Source organism: Calliphora vicina, chromosome 1, assembly GCF_958450345.1.
Source record: "Calliphora vicina chromosome 1, idCalVici1.1, whole genome shotgun sequence".
NCBI lineage: Eukaryota > Metazoa > Arthropoda > Insecta > Diptera > Calliphoridae > Calliphora > Calliphora vicina.
In genome coordinates this window covers 101,139,965-101,158,471 of record NC_088780.1, presented here as the reverse complement: position 1 = coordinate 101,158,471, position 18,507 = coordinate 101,139,965, and the positions used below count along the sequence as shown (strand labels likewise).

General features: G+C 28.1%; 1 protein-coding gene across 2 annotated transcripts in view; it reads right to left on the bottom strand.

The window, feature by feature from the left end:
- The window catches only part of Cad99C (cadherin-99C), a 287,105-nt gene that overhangs the window by 230,926 nt on the left and 37,672 nt on the right, over window positions 1-18,507 (bottom strand). The window contains exon 1 of one of the 2 annotated variants that reach the window (XM_065515249.1): window positions 8,622-8,647. The exons of the other annotated variant lie outside the window; for it this stretch is intronic. The gene's annotated coding sequence lies outside the window, so the exon portion shown is untranslated. Of the gene's footprint in view, window positions 1-8,621; window positions 8,648-18,507 lie in introns of those variants that run through there. 2 annotated transcript variants of the gene reach the window in all.

The window sequence follows — 18,507 nt, the reverse complement described above, 5'->3', positions numbered from 1 at the left end:
TGGAAAATGTAAACTGTTTAATAAAACTTTAAAATTTTGTATTGAAAATTTATGACTTTTAAGAAAGCTTTCAAATTGAAAAGTCTTTATATAAAATATAAAGCTTTTAAGAATGCTTTTGAATAAAAATTGTAAACTGTTTAAGAAACTTTTAAAAATTTGTATAGAAAATTTAAGACTTTTAAGAAAGCTTTCAAATTGAAATGTCTCTATAGAAAATAAAAAGGTTTTGAGAAAGCTTTGAAGTTGTTTGTAGACCATAAAAAGCTAATAAATTTTACAATTTTAAGAAAGCTTTAATATTTTATGTAAAAACTTTAACACTTTTAAGAAAGCTTTACAATTTTTTTACAGAAATTGTAAAGATTTTAGAAAAACTTTAAAGCTTTTTTATACGAAAAAAGCTTTTTATAAAGCTTTAAAATTTGTGTAGCAAGTGTAAAGTTTAATTTTTTCCATACCAAATGTATTGAAGTAAAAAGCTTTAATAGAAAATTTAAAGCTTTTGAAGAAAATTAAAATAAATCAAAGTGATTTGCAGAAATGTAAGAAAGCTTTTACATTTTCTATTATGATAAACAGTTTAAAAATTAATTCTATTTGGTAGCATACAACATAATTTGAACTGTGGTTTTAATGATAGAAAAAAAATTTATTTATTAATAAATTCCTTAATTAAAATTCAAAAATTTTCCTTTTAGCATTAAAAAAAAATGTTTAAACAAAAAAGGGGCGCCCATAATAAAACCTTATTTGAAATACATTTGACAATAGAAGTCAATTAATTTCGTTATAGTAAAAATCACCACATGTCATTCGTACACAAACACAATGACATACTAAGGAGTTCTACTAGCTACAATAAAAACCAACAATTAAATGTATATAATACAAAAAAAATACATTAAAAGGTATGTAACATAAAAGGAATTTGAATTTTTTTTATGATTATAAAAAAACTTATGTAAAATCCACAAAATCCTATAAAATAAAGAGAAAAAAAACTCATAAAAAGACTCTCCCTAGCTATAATTACTAAATGAATGCATTTTTGTTTTAAACTACATGCAACAAACAGCAGTAAAAATGCATTTAACAAATACTTTAATGTAAAACTCATAATAACGCTTAACATACACACATACTCTGAATAAACTGAATAAAATTAAGTGAAAAAAAATGTGGCCTGTGAAATGTTGAAAACCCTTCTTGGCCAAACAATTTAAATAACAATCATTGGGAACACACAACAAACTCAGGGGGTTTTAACATGAAAACTATTTAAAATGCCATCAATGTTTAAGTATGAAATTGTTTTTTGTAGAGCTGGTATATGTGTGCAGCACAGTGGGTAATATTGGAAATTTTATAAAATTTAATTTTTTTAGGCAAATATTAAAATAAAATTACTTTTCTACTTCAAGAAAATTACTTGTCAAGTACCAAATTGTAGAAATTTTTTTCTTTTTAGGACCCACTGTGTGTAATGTTGTTGTAATATTAATAATAAAACAAAGAACCGTACAAAAAAGGTAAATATTCAAATAAATAATTCACATTCAATGTAAAAAATGTATTTGTTTTTATATGTTGAAAAGATAAACAATAGCATGTTGTTGTTGTTATTGTTGTGAGAGAGATAAACAAACGAACACCTCACTGTAACAACAACAATGCAATGACAAGTTCAATGGCCAACAATTTTCTATACATTATACAACAACAACGACTCGTAAAAGCACATAAGTACAAAATTATGCTTTGAATACACAAAGCTTTTAAGCTCCCCTTTACACAACCATCATACATACATACATTCAAATGTATGTTAGGGATCGTGTGTATGCATCACAGACTTGGTTTCATTTGTGATCGTTATATTATTGAAATTGATCACATATGTATGAACGAGGAGTGCGATCACATATCTATATTGTTTTTTTATGCAAAATCTAAAATGGCACAAAAACGTGTCAATTGCAAAATAATATTTTCTGTTTTTTTTTCTCTAGATTTTTTGCTGGTACTCGCTTTGTATAGTTATTATTATGCAAAATGTCAAATAATTTCAATAAAATTGTAAAAAAAAAGAGGGATTGTTTTGTGCAATTTTTTGTGTTTTTTGAAAACGATCCAAAAAATATTAAATTTCTAAACTTGTCATGTAAACAATGATATAAAAAAAAGAGTCCGGGTACAAATTGTGGCTGCAAGAGTTGCCAGGGCAATATACACAAATATAATTGAAAATCCCCAAAATTTACTGACAATGTATGAAAATTCGTTAAAATTAACAAACAATATCGGGCATAAATATTTTCCAGACTCACGCTATTTAAAACAGCTCATACCATAAATTTAACCAGAAATTTCTAATTTTCTACTTGAAATTGTCTATAACTAATACGTAAAACATACCTATCTATATAACATTTGTTTTCCTTAACATCAGCTGCTAAACATTTTCAGGCCTACCACCAGGCAACAGCAACCAGTTTAGAATTACTCAACATGAGTTAAACAAAAAATAAAAAAAAGAATATCCCATAGAGTTTAGTTGCATTTGAACGAACTCCTTTAGTAGTCGTAACTCACACACCAGAAAGAATTCAAAAACTACTTACCAACCAACCAACCATCCAACCAAACAACCATCTAACTACCAACTAAGACAGACAACCCAACCCGGTGAATGATCATCATCATCTCAACATCTATAAAAGACGATTTATGCAAATGTAAAACGTGATTGATGGCTGGTAGTTGTAGATCAAAACCTTTGGACGGGCGCAGAAAATAAAAAAAACACCAGCCACAAAATGAAACCAAAGAATCTAAGCTAAAACTACTAAATGAAGTGGAAAATATAGAAGAAGATGGTAATGATTTGTGGAATAAAATGTAATGGAAAATGTTAAAGGAATGCAAAAATCGGCTGCTAATGTTTAAGTAGACAACAAGTGTTGAATGGTGTTTTGATAATTTTTTTTTGTTGCTATGTAATTTCAAAATGATTTGAGGTTTGCAGAAATGCTGGTAACTAAATTTATGGTAAAATGAAAATAGTTTTGTGTAGAATTTTCATTAGTTAGAGTAAAAAAGGAGGGTTGTTTTAAAAATTTTCTAGCAAAAACAACTTCCCGAAGAATTTACTATCAAAAGCACCATCCCGAGAAATTTATTATCAAGAGCAAATTCCCTAGAAATTTACTAGCAAAAGCAACTTCCCCAGAAATTTGCTAGCAGTAGCAACTTCCCAAAAAAATTATTATGGATAGCAATTTCCCGAAAAATTTACTGTGAAAAGCAACTTCAGCAGAAATTCGTTAACAATAGAAACTTCCCGAAAAATTCAACATCCCGAGCAATTTATTAGCAATAGCAGCTTCCCGAAAAATTTTCAATAAAAAACACCATCCCAAGAAATTTATTATCAAAAGCAACTTCCCCAGAAATTTACTCAATAGCCAATTCCCGAGAAATTTACTAGGAATAGCTACTTCCGTAGAAATTTACTACAAAAAGCAACTTCACCAGAAATTTGCTAGCAATAGCAACTTCCCGAGAAATTTACTAGCAATAGCAACTTGCCGAGAAATTTACTACAAAAAGCAACTTTTCCAGAAATTGACTAGCAATAGCAACTTCACCAGAAATTTACTAGCAATAGCAACTTGCCGAGAAATTTAGTATGAAAAGCAACTTCACCAGAAATTTACTAGCAATAGCAACTTTCTCAGAAATTTACTAGCAATAGCAACTTGCCAAGAAATTTACTATGAAAAGCAACTTCACCAGAAATTTACTAGCCATAGCAACTTCACCAGAAATTTGTTAGCAATAGCAACTTCCCGAGAAATTTACTATCAAAAGCAACTTCCCGAGAAATTTACTACAAAAAGCAGCATCCCGAAAAATTTACTAGCAATAGCAAATTCCACAAAAATTTACTAGCAATAGCAACTTCACCAGAAATTTACTAGCAATAGGAACTTCTGTAGAAATTTACTAGCAATAGCAACTTGCAGAGAAATTTACTAGCAATAGCAACTTGCAGAGAAATTTAGTATGAAAAGCAACTTCACCAGAAATTTGCTAGCAATAGCAACTTCCCTAGAAATTTACTAGCAATAGCAACTTGCCGAGAAATTTAGTATGAAAAGCAACTTCACCAGAAATTTACTAGCAATAGCAACTTTCTCAGAAATTTACTAGCAATAGCAACTTGCCAAGAAATTTACTATGAAAAGCAACTTCACCAGAAATTTACTAGCCATAGCAACTTCACCAGAAATTTACTACAAAAAGCAGCACCCTAAAAATTTACTAGCAATATCAAATTCCACAAAAATTTACTAGCAATAGCAACTTCACCAGAAATTTACTAGCAATAGGAACTTCCCTAGAAATTTACTAGCAATAGCAACTTTCTCAGAAATTTACTAGCAATAGCAACTTGCGGACAAATTTAGTATGAAAAGCAACTTCACCAGAAATTTGCTAGCAATAGCAACTTCCCTAGAAATTTACTAGCAATAGCAACTTCCCTAGAAATTTACTATCAAAAGCAATTTAGTATTAACAGCAAATGTTCGTGAAATTTACTATAAATAGAAAAATTTACTATAAATGGCAAATTATCAAAAATTTTGCTATAAATAGCTAATAATTGAAGAATTTACTACAAATAGAAAATGATTAAAAATCTCTAAATCTTAAAATCTCTAAATGTTAGAATTCCCTATTAACCAGCCAACCCACGTATTCATTCATACCACCAAAATGTTATTGCAATTGCTCAGCTAGTTTTCTTATAATTCTTTTCCTTAGTGACTTTTTAACCTTAAACAAACCGTGGCGTCACTCATCACCAGTCGCCGCCACACGTAATAAATTTCCATAATGAGGTTCAACTAAACGCGTGTAATCATACACTTTTTCCCTTTACAGACAAATGCAAACGTAACGAAATTGACGAAATAGCTGACGTACCTAAATGGCTAACTGACTGACTGACTGACTGGCTGACTGAATGACTGGCCAGCTAAGTGATGAATATAGTAAGAGACATCAACCACCAACCAACAAACCTATAACTTAAACATTATAGACATGTGTGTAGATACCACAAATACTAGAAATGAAAAATATGTATTTTCTTTTTAATGGAAATGAAAATGTTAAAGAAAATTATTGCTAGTCATGTTTCTTAGCAGTTAAAAAACCAAAAAAAAAAACAAGAAAATCATACAATTTTTATTTGTTTAAGGATTAATGTTGAAAGTTGTTTTATGAAAAAATAAAAAAAAACATTTCAATATTTTCCGTTTCTTTTGATTTCCTTAAGGCTTTGCTTTTTCATATTACTGACAAACAAATTCTATTATGTGTAAGGATTGTAAGGCGATTGAAATCCGATAGTTATGTCTGGTTTTGTTGCCATGTTGGGTTATTTGATCATCTGATGATGAAAATTTAAATAGAAAACAAAATTTGCATGCTTTCGTTTTTTATATTTAGTAAAGTATTTTCTTACTTGTATTTTTTCATTCTCTTCATTGTTTGCTTCTACCACAATGTATTGATCTTTCACTGTAGGATCATTAAATTATCTCTATATATAGCAAATAATTCTAAAGAATTAAAGGTTGACTGACTGGAAAAAGAAGAATCAAAAACGTAATGGAAAATACGAAGAAAATAATGCACACGAATAGCAGGAGTTAGAAAAGTATTATTAAGGATGTTCAGCAGCCATGGAAAAATGCAGAAATAAATAGCAGTTGATCGAGAAATTTAGTATAAAAAGCAATTGATATAGAAATTTACTTAAAATAGTAATTGATCAAGAAATTTACTATAAATAGCAACTGATCGAGAAACTTATTGCAAATAGGAATTAATCGAGAAATTTACTTAAAATAGCAACTGATCGAGAAACTTATTATAAGTAGCAATTGATCGAGAAATATACTATAAATAGAAATTGATCGAGAAATTTACTATAAAAAGCAATTGATCTAGAAATTTACTCAAAATAGCAATTGATCGAGAAATTTACTTAAAATAGCAACTGATCGAGAAACATATTATATATAGAAATTGATCGAGAAATTGACTATAAATAGCAACTGATAGAGAAACTTACTACTAATAGCAATTGATCGAGAAATTTACCATAAAAAACAATTGATCGAGAAATTTACTTAAAATAGCAACTGATCGAGAAACTTGCTAATAATAGCAATTGATCTAGAAATTTACTTAAAATAGCAATTGATCGCGAAATTTACTATAAAAAACAATTGATCGAGAAATTTACTATAAATAGCAACTGATCGAGAAACTTGCCAATAATAGCAATTGATCGAGATATTAACTACTAATAACAATTGATCGCGAAATTTACTTTAAAAAGCAATTGATCGAGAAATTTACTTAAAATAGCAACTGATCGAGAAACTTGCTAATAATAGCAATTGATCGCGAAATTTACTACTAATACCAATTGATCGCGAAATTTACTATAAAAAACAATTGATCGAGAACTTTACTTAAAATAGCAATTGATCTCGAAATTTACTATAAAAAGCAATTGATCGAGAAATTTACATAAAATAGCAACTGATCGAGAAACTTGCTAATAATAGCAATTGATCGAGAAATTTACTAATAATAGCAATTGATCGCGAAATTTACTACTAATACCAATTGATCGCGAAATTTACTATAAAAAGCAATTGATCGAGAAACTTGCTAATAATAGCAAATGATCGAGAAATTTACTACTAATAGCAATTGATCGCGAAATTTACTACTATCGCGAAATTTACTATAAAAAACAATTGATCGAGAAATTTTCTTAAAATAGCAACTGATCGAGAAATTTACTATAAAAAGCAATTGATCGAGAAATTTACTTAAAATAGCAACTGATCGAGAAACTTGCTAATAATAGCAATTGATCTAGAAATTTAATTAAAATAGCAATAGATTGCGAAATTTACTATAAAAAACAATTGATCGAGAAATTTACTATAAATATAAACTGATCGAGAAACTTGCCAATAATAGCAATTGATCGAGATATTAACTACTGATAACAATTGATCGCGAAATTTACTATAAAAAGCAATTGATCGAGAAATTTACTTAAAATAGCAACTGATCGAGAAACTTGCTAATAATAGCAATTGATCTAGAAATTTACTTAAAATAGCAATTGATCGCGAAATTTACTATAAAAAGCAATTGATCGAGAAATTTACTATACATAGCAACTGATCGAGAAACTTGCCAATAATAGCAATTGATCGCGAAATTTACTATAAAAAGCAATTGATCGAGAAATTGATCGAGAAGTTTACTATAAAAAGATATTTCTCGAGAAATTTGCTATGAAAAATAGTAAAAAGATAAACAGTAAATTATCGAATAGATTTTATAATTCGAAAATTATAAAAAATAACATTACTGTAACTAATAAATGATCGATAACGATAAACCATAAATTATCATACTGTCATTTAAATTCTTTTGATATTGATATACTATTTATATTATTTTATCTGATTAATTTTATTGGCAAACATTTGCTCATATTCATTTACTAAATTTTTATTTATATCTCTTACAATTTTCTCAATATTAGTATTTTTTTATTAATACACGAAATCGATAAATTTCATATGTCACCCTACCTATTTGCCATTAATATGTAAATTTTCTAAGTTTTTGTAAAAATAACGTTTATGTCAGCAATGTTTGCTAAATGATTTGAAAAAAAACTTCTGGTCTTTAACTAAGTAAACTCCCATAATTGCTTAAAACAACATTTAAAAATTGAAGCAGTAAAGCACAACCTTAACAATTTTATGCATCATATATATACAATTAAAGACCATGAACTCATTGGCAATTAAGCAGAAAATGTTTAATAAATAGGAAGCAGCCTTTTTTTTGCAAAATTAAAATAGAAACAAAGTAACGTTTGTTAGCAAAAAAAAATAAAACTTCTTGTACTCAAAACTATTGTTAAATAAATGAAAAAGTTATTAAGACAAATCTATATGAATCATTTGTTAAATTTAAAAGACATGAACAACTTTAGTATGATAGAGCCAACATTTAAACATTCAAATGCAAATTGTGCTTAATAGTTGGACAGATTTCATATTGAATTCACTGCAAACAAGGCTGGGCTGTTAAATTCAACAAAAAATTTAACACTCCATTCCGATTTAGGGCATGTTAAATATAAGAGGTTTTGCCACATGGTGTATTAAGTAACAAGTAGCATAAAACATAATTAGCTAATGATTTTTGCTTAAATAATGTTAAGGTTAAAAATAAATGGGAAATGTTATACAAAAAAAAAACCATTAATTATAAAAGTCAATTGAAACCTTTTTAATTGGAAACCGTTAAAAATTTCAGAAAAATAATTCATACTTTGTACTGTTTTTTTTTCATTTACTTATATATATAACAATTTAATTCGAGTTTTAAACTGAATTGTTTATATTTTGAAATTGAAATTGGCTTTTGGATTAATTAAAATGGTGTATATAAAAAATTCTGGGAATCTGAAAATTATATTTTTAATGTAAGAATTTACTCACCAATAGTTACATTGAATTTTACATACCTGGAAATAGAAAAAATATATTAGTTACTTTTTAGTATTAAAAATTGTAAATTTAAAAGCATTGGGTGTATCACATATCTTTTGAATGACATATCTGTCATTTATTCTCACATAGTTATTGAAAATTATAGTGTAAACAACAAGGGTTTTTTTTGCTTCGAAAATATCGAATTTTGTATCGACGAAACGTCATATGCGGGAAGTTTTGCGTTACTTCTTTAATTTGAAAAAAATGAAGCTGAAGCATACCGATTGCTCACCATCGGTTTCTATGCGCGAGATTTTGACACGCAAGACAAAGATCGCCCAGGTCAGCAAAAACAGTTTGAAGACCAATGAATGGAGTCATCACTCTATGATGATTATTGTAAAACATCACAAGATCTTGCAAAATCATTGGGAGCTACTCAAGCATCAATTATGCTGAGAGACCTTGAAAGACGAGTTTTCATGTCCGAAATGATGCTGGAAATGAAAAATGGATCCATTACGATAACCCGAAGCGTAAGATATCGCATGTGTAGCCCCGCCAAACAGCCGAATCGACACCAAAGCCAAATGTCCATGGCGCTAAGGTAATTTTCTCTATTAAGAGCTGCTGAAAACTGGACAGACAATCACAGTTAACCTTATAAACCGAACGCAAATGATTCGTTAGAAGCGAGCATTGGCCGAAAAACGACCAGAATATGCCACCAGACATGAAACCGTAATATTCCATTATGACTACGCTCGGTCACATGTTGTAATACCTGTTAAAAACTATCTAGAATGAAGTGGCTGGGAAGTTTTGCCTCACCCACTTTATAGTCCAGACCGTGGCCCGTTCGACTACTATTTGTTTCGATTGTTCTCTGGGATACAGAGAATCCGAAATTGGCTTGTTTCTTTCTTGGCCTCAAAATATGAGCAGTTCTTTTGGCTCGGAATACATATGTTGCCAGAATCCATATGTGTGCAAAAGGTCATAGCTTACAATGGCTAATACTTTGAATAATTTTTTATTGTACAAATGTTTCAAAGTTAAAGCTAAATACTTGAAAAAGTCCGCATTTTTATGTTATATACTCAATATATAAAAGAGTAACTAATTGACTCACTGAGTCAGCATTGCCCAGCCCAAAAGTCAAAAGTTAGACACATGAAATTTGAACTATACGTTCCCCTCTTTCTATGCATATCCACTAAGGAGGGATTTTTGAAAATCAAAAACTTAGGAGCTAAAAATGGGTAAATTAGAAAATCTAAGGTTAGCGGCTGTGCCGAATCTTATATACCTTCACCAAATTATACTTTAAAATAAAATTTTTATATATTTTTAGGTTAACAAAATTTATTTTTTTTTCATAATTGTTTTTCAATTTATTTTAAAAAAGTTTTTTCCAATTTTTTTTTTTAAATTTTTTAAAAGTTTTTTTTCATTTTTAATTTTATTTTTTTAAATTTATTGAAAAAAAATGTATGGCAAACATTTTTATACCCTACATAAAAATGCGTTTGTGCAGATGTTTGTAACGCCCTAAAATATTAGTCTAACACCCACCTTAAAGTATAACGATCGACTTAGAATCACTTTCTGAGTCGATTAAACGATGTCCGTCCGTCCGTCTGGTTGGCTGGCTGGCTGTCCATGTAAACCTTGTGCGCAGAGTACAGGTCGCAATTTTGAAGATATTTCGATCAAATTTGGTACATATTACTTTTTCGGCCCAGGGACCAAGCCTATTGAAACTGGTTGAAATCGGTCCATTATTTCACCTAGCCCCCATACAAAGTCCCCTCGAAATTGGACTTTATCGGTCATAAATGTTTAATTTATCTATGTATCTACACAAATTTCGCTCCAAATAAGTTTTATATACACACAATTCATGTCACCAAATTTTGTTACGATCGCTCTATAATTAGTCATAGCTCCCATATAGACCCGCTTCCGAAAATCTTTTTAACGTGCATAAATCGCTTAAAAATTTTGGTATACACACAAAATTCAACATAGTTAAATTTAAAATAGACATAAATCACACGACCCAATTTCAAGGTGAGCGGTCCATAATTGGTCATAGCTCCCATATAAGGCCCACTTCCGAAAATCACTCATGAATATCAATTATTGATATTTTAAAAGAAAAATATTTTTACTCATTTACTTGGTGTAGGGTATTATTATATATTCTAGAAATGTAGGAATTACAAACGGAATGACAAACTTATATATACCCTTGCCACTCATGGTGATGGGTATAAAAATTACAACATAGGTGTTTGGTACTTTAGAGGAGACAACGGTTAAAAACTGTATTTTGGTACTTTTTAGCTACACCATGTATCTTTTAAACCAATACAAATGGAATTAAATTTCAAATCGTATTCTTGACTTATTAAAAAATAACAAATAAAAGTTTTGTACTTTTTGGAAATTCGAACATTTTTTGGTACTTTTTTCATAAATTAATGTTTTTCTATAAATTGACATAGCCATATGAATATTTTATTATGAACACCCGCTACTAAAATTTATTTCAATAAAATGTGAATAATTTCAATGTTTACAAAAAAGTACCGGAAATGGGTAAAAATGGGAAAACACATTTTTATGGGAAACAATAAATATAGAACAATATTTTAAATCGTATTATGTACTTACAATTATTTACAAAAAACAAATTTACCTTTGGTACTTTTGGAAATGCGAACAATAAAGGGGTAATCTATTTATTTATTTTTGGTATTTTCTATATAAATTAACACAGACATATGAATATTTAAAAAAAAGTACCAAAAATGGCTAGACTCGTTCTTCTACACCATTTCCAATTGTATTTCAGAAATTTCTAATTATATTTCAGAAAATTCCAATTGAAGTTTAGAAATTTCCAATTATATTTCAGAATTTTCCATTTATATTTCAGAATTTTCCAATTATATTTCAGAAATTTCCATTTATATTTCAGAAATTTCCAATTGTATTTCAGAATTTTCCAATTGTATTTCAGAATTTTTAATTTATACTTAAAAAGTTTCTAATTGTATTCCAGAATTTTCCAATTGTATTTCAGAAATTTCCATTTGTATTTTAGAAAATTCTAATAGCAATACAAAAGAAAATTTCTGAAATACAAATAGAAATTTCTGAAATACAATTGGAAAATTCTGAAATACAATTAGAAACCTTTTAAGTATAAATTAAAAATTCTAAAATACAAATGGAAATTTCTGAAATACAATTGAAAAATTCTGAAATTCAATTGGAAATTTCTGAAATACAATTAGAAATTTCTGAAATATAAATGGAAATTTCTGAAATATAAATGGAAAATTCTGAAATATAATTGGAAATTTCTGAAATTCAATTGGAATTTTCTGAAATATAATTAGAAATTTCTGAAATACAATTGGAAATGGTGTAGTCATACAAAAATTAACTAACAGGGTGTTATTTGGAACTCGAGTGTGAAGGTGTAGATTGGGACTAATCCATTTAAACAGTTTGGTACTTTTTCTAAAATATAAATAAAGAGTTCAAAAGCGAAAATGGAAATTGGTACTTTTTCTCATAGTACTTTTTAATATTTTAAATTCTTAAACTTATCGACATAAAAGTTAGCTATTGTGCATCAGAGTGAAGTTACAATCAAATATAGGGAGGACTAATGGTACTTTTTCATTTTTCTAATAGTACTTTTTGAATTTTTTATAATAATGGACTTAGAAATTGTTCTAAGTGAGGTAGAATACAAAGGAGGTAATTATTGATACTTTTTCTTTATTCTTCTTTACTGTCTATGAAGGAAGAAAGGAAAAATACACTTTCGATGGCGAAAGCATGTATCATTATTAAATAAATAAAATAATTTTATTAAAAAAGTCTATCATAGTTTTATTACGATTAGTGTAGGGAGTGACCGGGGTTGATTGTGTATCTATAAAATGATTCTGAGTCTATTATTTAGTACAAATGCTTAATTATAAAAAATATCAGGATTCCATGGGAACCATAACCAAGCAATTTCTATTTTTAGATGAGTCAACGAGCAACTTGGTTCGTTCTAGTTTAGATGACTAATTTACAAGAATCTAATTACAAATTCAAACTTTACTCCTGTTGTAGGCGTATTTGGTACACAGTACGTACAGCAGCACTACCAGCACTAAAAATACACTCAGTCTTCTTCACGTACATCTAGTGCACCATACAAGTGCATTGACACCAACAAACATTCTTCTAATCTTGTCTTGTTCTAGAACCATTAAATTGTGTAAGTTTTTTTTTAACCATTTTTATGTATGTCGGTCGTACTACTCGTGTAAACTTTATAGTTTGTTACGTTGGGAGTACATACAACATTTTTCTGTTATGTTGGGTCATTAGGATTTTGTTACAAATTCTTGGCTGTAGTTGTGTTAAATTTACTTTTATAAAAAATAAATAATTTATTTCTTTGTTCTACATTTGAGATAAACATTTTGAAAAATGTTGCATTAACTGCATTTTAAATGTTGGTGGTTGTGTTTGTCTTTAATGAGATCTTTTCAACAGCAGGTTTATTTGTCTTTAAGTAATTTGGGTCTGTTGTTGTTTTTTTGTTAAGTTAAATAGTCTACAAATGCGTTTAATTAGGAATGTTTGACATGATTTTAACATTTGTACATTTTAACACCTTTAACACTTGTAAAATTATCTGTGTTCTTTTTTTGAGTTTTTTTATGATTTAAGAGGGAAATGTCAAGAATATGTGTGGTTTGAGTAAAGAAAAATAATGATTTTGATCTTCAGGTATAAATAAATAAAAGATAAACAATGATAAGCTAGAAATTAAGGTATTTAAGAAACTTTTCTCAATAAAAAAGTTTCAATGATTCAAAATTATTACTTCTATTTCTATGAAATATAAAGATTTTCAATTAAGGAATCATATTGAATGATTTTTTATATAAAGACAATTGGATAAATTTAAATAGAAGTAAGCAAACCGCTTAAAATTTTATTTACATACATATCGAGCATTGACAGCGAAAACAACTTAACCAACAAGATATTCGAATTTAGCTTTAGGATAAACATCGATCATTTAGGATCACGATTTCGATTTTATAGCTAAATGAGGTATTTGTTTTTTAATTTTTATTTTCTATTTTGAAACATTTGTTTTATATAAATTTATTCAAAGTATTGGCCATGATTAGCTATGATCTTTTCCCATCTTTGTGGCAACATTTGGATTTCGCAAGAACTGCTCATCTTTTGAGGCCAAAAACTCATCAAGCTAATTTCGAATACTCTGTTCTGAGTGAAGCGTATCCCAGAGAGAGCGTTTTACATCGATTCAAACAAATAGTAGTCGGGCGGGCCACAGCCTGGACTATAAAGCGGATGAGGAAAAACTTCCCAAACACTTCATTGTAAATACTTTTTAACAGGTATTTCACAATGTGGCCGAGCGTTGTCATGATGGAACAAGTAAGAGAGCTATATTCGGCTGTGCCGAATTTTATATACCCTTCACCTAATTATATTTTAAAATAAAATTTTTAAATGTTTTTAGGTAAACAAATTTAACTTTTTTTTTTCAAAATTGTTTTTCAAAATTTTTTTATTTATTTTCGAAATAATTTTTTAATTTATTTTAAAAAAGTTTTTTTCCATTTTTTTTAATTTTTAAATTTATTGAAAAACTAAATTTTTTTGTTAAAAAAAAAATTCGGGTTAAAAAATATTTTTCCCGATTTTGACTCATTGTAGGTCCAACTTTCCATAGCTTTATATACATCATTGCAATGGACTTTGAAATATCTATCATTGGATATCCATATTGTCTGTATTAATGACTTAGAAATCCAGATATATATCAAAAATAGGACAAAAATCGAGGTTATCCCGGTTTTTTCCTTATATCATAGCAACCGAGCCGGAAGAATTCTCGATATATTGATGCATGTATCATGTATGTAAGTTATTTGGGGACTACGAAAAGTTGATTTCAACATACAGACGGAAAGACGGACATTGCTATGTCGACATTTTGCATTTGTGGGGTCGCAAATGCAAAATGTGGAAATTGCAGGTATGATTCGTTGCAAAAATTATGTTATTTTATAGCTTTCAAGCAGCATTTCAGATACACAAAATCGTCTTTCAAAGTCTCTCTGTTTGAATTCGAATGGTACCCAATTTCCAAGATTTTGGATAAATCCTGCTGCTTGCAAACATTTTGCAATTGTTGATTGAGCGGCTCCCAATGATTTTGAAAGCTTTTGTTGAGTCTGACAACAATCTTTATGGAGTAATGCCTCCAATTTTTGGTCTTCAAACTTTTTTAACTGACGATCTTTGTATTCCGTAACAAAATCGCCACATCTGAACCGCACAAACCATATTTCCCACATTGCGAACGATGGAACACATTCATCATAATTTTCGCTGAGCAATCGGTGTGCTTCAGCGGAACTTTGTTTCAAATTAAAGAAATAACGCAAAACTTTGCGCATATGACGTTTTGTTGGTACAAAATTCGTATTTTTCGAAGCAAAAAAGTTGTTGCACCTTTCAAAATGACATAAAAGTAAATCCCTCATTTTTAAGACAAACTTCTAGCCTTGACAGCGAATACAACTTAACCAATAAGATATTCGATTTTAGGTTTATGATAAATATAAACAATTTAGGGTCAAGATTTCGAACATTGCCAATTTCTTTACCTGGAAATTAAAAAGTGAGAACAATCACAAAATTACTGCTATTGTAAAGTTTTGTGTTTTGCATTTAAGTGTTTTAGGCTGTTATGGTTCGATATGTATGTAAATAATTAAAATTTAAAGCGTTCTGCTCACTTCTGGGACGTACTTAAATATAACCAAGATATTTTATATTAAACATACTTTTAACTAGAATTGAGAAACAATATCCTGAGTATATTGACCACAAAATATTGAAGAAAATACAAAATTTAATGAGCTTTAATTATATTTTCCATATTTTTCATTTCATTCCATCATATATGCAACTAAATAATCTCCAATTAAAAATTTATTAACACTTTTACATCTTTACAATAAATTGCATAAAATTTTTTTAGTTTGTCAATTTTTCTTTTTGTCTTTTTGCATAAAGTGAAAGTTGAGACCAGTCCAACCAGCAACAAAAGTAAACAACCCAAACCGAAAGTCTGTTTGGCCATTATGTTTAAATATTAATGTGCAAATGTTTTATAAGTATGACGAAAATATTTTTATTTATTATCTTCTTGTGATTACTATAAAATTAACAGCAAAAAAAACAAGAAAATCTCTTCAAAAATTTAGCAAACCAGAAGTGGTCAAATGAGTATTTCAAAAAAAAGAAACCAAAAGCTAACCCACATGGAAATACTGAACAAAATCAAATGTGTTCAAAAGTCTGTGAATTTTATTCAAATGAAAAAAAAAAACGCACAACGCAAAATGAAACGTGTTTTTTTATGTAAAAAATTATTATTGTTAATCATTTATTTTTGCAAAATCATTATTATCTTTTTTAATATATTTCTTGTGTATGTACTTACATTTAGAAAAATAAAAATATTTTTTTAAATATTTTTCCGCCTTTGTTTTTAAAAGTTTATTTAGTTTCTTACAAACTTTTGTTAAAGCATAAACAATTAAATAAACATAATTAGCATTTTTAAAGCATAATTGTGGGAAAACTTGAAACTAGTTTAAATTATTATTAATTCATTCTGTTACCATGTTACTTAAGTTACTAGACTTGGGTTTTAATTGTTAAGGTTTTGTGTAATATTCGTAATATCATACATAGTTTGTGTTAATTACTTTTTAAGTAATTGTTATACTTATGAGTGTTCATAAAAACTGTTTTAAAAAAGCTTTAAAAAAAATTTCAATTAAAACAAATTATAGCGTATGTTAATAATAAACTGAACTCAGTATGTGATTATTAGCTAATTTTGAAAAATTCTAATTATATTTTTTTGAATGTTTAAAAATGTTTTAAAAACTAAATGATAATTAAATTTCATCAAGTGTTTGGTAACAGTTTGAAATATAATTGTATCATTAACTCCAATTTTCAATAATTTTTTTCCGAACATTTTTTTCTATAGAAATTGATGAATAAGTTTAACTTTGAATTAAAAAGCTTAAATTTTCTTTAAATAAATTTTTAATTTACAAAAATATGTACAATAGAAGACATAGAAAAACTATGAGAGTTGTACTAAAGGAAACCCTTTAAAGCTTACCTTTATGATTTTCAATTGGTAGCAATTTCTCAAAATAATATTTCAATTAAAACGCCCGGTAACGAAATCTGAACACTAAAACAAATATACCGCTTAAATATTGTCCACTAGTGAGTACTTGTTGTTATGAGTCAACATTAAATACAATTTTGAAAAGAAAGTAATGATTCGCTTATAAATTTCATTCACATTATGAATAATTTTTTATTTTGTAAATTTATTGGAAAAAAATGCGATTTAAAACCAAAAATAGGCACGTTCTAAGTCAATTCATAAATTTGTTGGAAATAAAAATGATTTAATAGTTTAGTTTTACAATTTACAAACAAACAAAACAAAAAAACTGCGTCTTTAAACAGGAAATGCATTCCGGCAACATTACTTTTGAGAAAATTTGACCATGACTATTTTAAAGACTGTAAAAAGTCTGTAGTTTTAGTTCTTACATGAATTCATCGGATTTGCAAGCAGTTTAATTCACTTATGGTTATTTTAACTACCGCTTTATAGAAACCTTTTTCCTGATCACAACGATTTGAATACAATTTTTATTTATATTTAAACTAGTTTGAAACACATTTGTAAAATTCTGTTACCAGTTGCATATGTTATGGCCACCACTTTTGGTTTCATAAACAGGAACATTTGTATAGGAATAGTATTCACATGCCTGTTTGAAACAACATTTTATCGAGAATTTGCTATTTATTCATCGGAGAATTTGCTATTTATTCATCGATAAATTATTATTTTTATAATAAATTTCTCGATCAGTTGCTGCTTATAGAAAGTTTCTCGATCAATTCCAATTTATTGTTTTTTTTATTTTATTTATTTCTCGATCAACTGCTATTTATTGTATTTTTATCGATCAATTACTATTTATAGTAAATTTCTAGATCAACTGTTTTTATAGTAAATCTCTCGATCTACTTATATAAGTTTATCGATCAATTTCTATCTATTGTAAATTTATCGATAAATTGGCATTTATTATAAATTTTTACATCAATTGCTTTCTTTTGTTAATTTCTCGATCAGTTGCTATTTATAGTTTGTTTCTCGATCAATTGCTATCTATTGTAAATTTCTCGATCAATTGCTTTTTATAGTAAATCTCTTGATCAATTTGCTATTTATAGTAAATTTTTCTATTTATATTGGGTGTTTGCCTTAAAAATGCGGATTTTCTTCAAAGTTTTATCTTTTATTTTAAAACATATGTACAATATAAATTTATTCACACTCAAAGTAGGGTACCTTCGAAATGTGTCATTTTTTTCCCATCCGATTTCAAAGTTTTTTATAGTTTGGGAAAGGACTCGGCTTCCTAGAATATAAATTATTTTATTATATCCTTCACCATGAGTGGCAAGGGTATATATAAGTTTGTCATTCCGTTTGTAATTTCTACATTTTTCATTTGCAACCCCACAAAACATATATATTGCGATCGTTATAGCGAAGTCGATATAGCCATGTAATAACTTACATACATGATTCATACATCAATATATCGAGAATTCTTCCGGTTCGGTTGTTATTTAAAATCGATAAAATCAGCAAAGAAATGGCTGCGATATAAGGAAAAAATCGGGACAACATCGATTTTTGGCATATTTT